This window comes from Megalopta genalis, unplaced genomic scaffold, assembly GCF_051020955.1.
Source record: "Megalopta genalis isolate 19385.01 unplaced genomic scaffold, iyMegGena1_principal scaffold0591, whole genome shotgun sequence".
Classification (NCBI taxonomy): Eukaryota; Metazoa; Arthropoda; class Insecta; order Hymenoptera; family Halictidae; genus Megalopta; species Megalopta genalis.
This window is the reverse complement of record NW_027476660.1, coordinates 49,625-52,500: the sequence shown is the minus strand read 5'-3', so window position 1 is coordinate 52,500 and position 2,876 is coordinate 49,625.

Here is a 2,876-nt window from a genome sequence, read left to right as displayed (position 1 = left end):
GTGTAGCAGGGATCAAAACGAGTAATTTCGTGTATAAAGTTTAATTAATATCCCATTAGTTTGCCGGGAAACATCGATTATTCCGATCTAGAAAGAGACAGAGACAGTCGATCCGCGTTATGTTAAATATTTCAAGGTTACCGATTCCACAAAATTATAAAAAGTATACGGCTGTGTAGCGGGGATCAAAACGAGTAATTTCGTGTATAAAGTTTAATTAATCTCCCAATAGTTTGCCGGGAAACATCGATTATTCCGATCTAGAAAGAGACAGAGACAGTCGATCCGCGTTATGTTAAATATTTCAAGGTTCCCGATTCCACAAAATTATAAAAAGTATACGGCTGTGTAGCGGGGATCAAAACGAGTAATTTCATGTATAAAGTTTAATTAAACTCCCAATAGTTTGCCGGGAAACATCGATTATTCCGATCTAGAAAGAGACAGAGACAGTCGATCCGCGTTATGTTAAATATTTCAAGGTTACCGATTCCACAAAATTATAAAAAGTATACGGCTGTGTAGCGGGGATCAAAACGAGTAATTTCGTGTATAAAGTATAATTAATATCCCATTAGTTTGCCGGGAAACATCGATTATTCCGATCTAGAAAGAGACAGAGACAGTCGATCCGCGTTATGTTAAATATTTCAAGGTTCCCGATTCCACAAAATTATAAAAAGTATACGGCTGTGTAGCGGGGATCAAAACGAGTAATTTCGTGTATAAAGTTTAATTAATATCCCATTACATTGCCGGGAAACATCAATACTTCGATCGCGCGAGAGAGACAGAGAAACGAACAGTCTTTTTTTCGATTTACGGCTAAAATAAATTTTTCTCATTTTATTCAATAACATATTCTTGCTTAGATAACTTTTTTACATAGGGATTAAGCATTTAGAACGATATAATGTTTAAAATAAGGGCACTTTACTCTTGACATTTTACGGTTTTTTCAATTTTCTGAAAAATCCTACCATTAGATTTTTTTAAAAATACGATATTCTTGCTTAACTAACGTTTCTACATAGGGATTAAGCATTTAGAACGAAATCTAATGTCAGAAAATGGCACTTTACTCTTGACATTTTTCGGTTTTTTCAATTTTCTGGAAAATCCTATCATTAGATTTTTTTAAAAATACGATGTTCTTGCTTAACTAACGTTTTTACATAGGGATTAAGCATTTAGAACGATATAATGTTTAAAATAAGGGCACTTTACTCTTGACATTTTACGGTTTTTTCAATTTTCTGAAAAATCCTACCATTAGATTTTTTTAAAAATACGATATTCTTGCTTAACTAACGTTTCTACATAGGGATTAAGCATTTAGAACGAAATCTAATGTCAGAAAATGGCACTTTACTCTTGACATTTTTCGGTTTTTTCAATTTTCTGGAAAATCCTATCATTAGATTTTTTTAAAAATACGATATTCTTGCTTAACTAACGTTTTTACATAGGGATTAAGCATTTAGAACGAAATCTAATGTAGGAAAATGGTACTTTACTCTTGACCGGTACGTTGGGACTTTGAAAATATTCGGGCGTTCCAATCGCTCGTCTGTTGCATCATGGCGCGTCTCGGCGCAATCGACCGATTCGCTCGACCCATTATTTTCGATTTACGGCTAAAATAAATTTTTCTCATTTTATTCAATAACATATTCTTGCTTAGATAACTTTTTTACATAGGGATTAAGCATTTAGAACGATATAATGTTTAAAATAAGGGCACTTTACTCTTGACATTTTACGGTTTTTTCAATTTTCTGAAAAATCCTATCATTAGATTTTTTTAAAAATACGATAATCTTGCATAACTAACGTTTCTACATAGGGATTAAGCATTTAGAACGAAATCTAATGTCAGAAAATGGCACTTTACTCTTGACATTTTTCGGTTTTTTCAATTTTCTGGAAAATCCTATCATTAGATTTTTTTAAAAATACGATATTCTTGCTTAACTAACGTTTTTACATAGGGATTAAGCATTTAGAACGAAATCTAATGTAGGAAAATGGTACTTTACTCTTGATCGGTACGTTGGGACTTAGAAAATATTCGGCCGTACGCGGCGCGTCTCGGCGCTTCGAACAGCTCCGGTGTCCCCATTATTTTCGATTTACGGCTAAAATAAATTCTTCTAATTTTTTTCAATTACATATTCTTGCTTAAATAACTTTTTTACATAGGGATTAAGCATTTAGAACGATACATTGCTTAAAATAATGGCACTTTACTCTTGACATTTTACGGTTTTTTCAATTTTCTGAAAAATCCTATCATTAGATTTTTTTAAAAATACGATATTCTTGCTTAACTAACGTTTCTACATAGGGATTAAGCATTTAGAACGAAATCTAATGTCAGAAAATGGCACTTTACTCTTGACATTTTTCGGTTTTTTCAATTTTCTGGAAAATCCTATCATTAGATTTTTTTAAAATACGATATTCTTGCTTAACTAACGTTTTTACATAGGGATTAAGCATTTAGAACGAAATCTAATGTAGGAAAATGGTACTTTACTCTTGACCGGTACGTTGGGACTTTGAAAATATTCGGGCGTTCCAATCGCTCGTCTGTTGCATCATAGCGCGTCTCGGCGCAATCGACCGATTCGCTCGACCCATTATTTTCGATTTACGGCTAAAATAAATTTTTCTCATTTTATTCAATAACATATTCTTGCTTAGATAACTTTTTTACATAGGGATTAAGCATTTAGAACGATATAATGTTTAAAATAAGGGCACTTTACTCTTGACATTTTACGGTTTTTTCAATTTTCTGAAAAATCCTATCATTAGATTTTTTTAAAAATACGATAATCTTGCATAACTAACGTTTCTACATAGGGATTAAG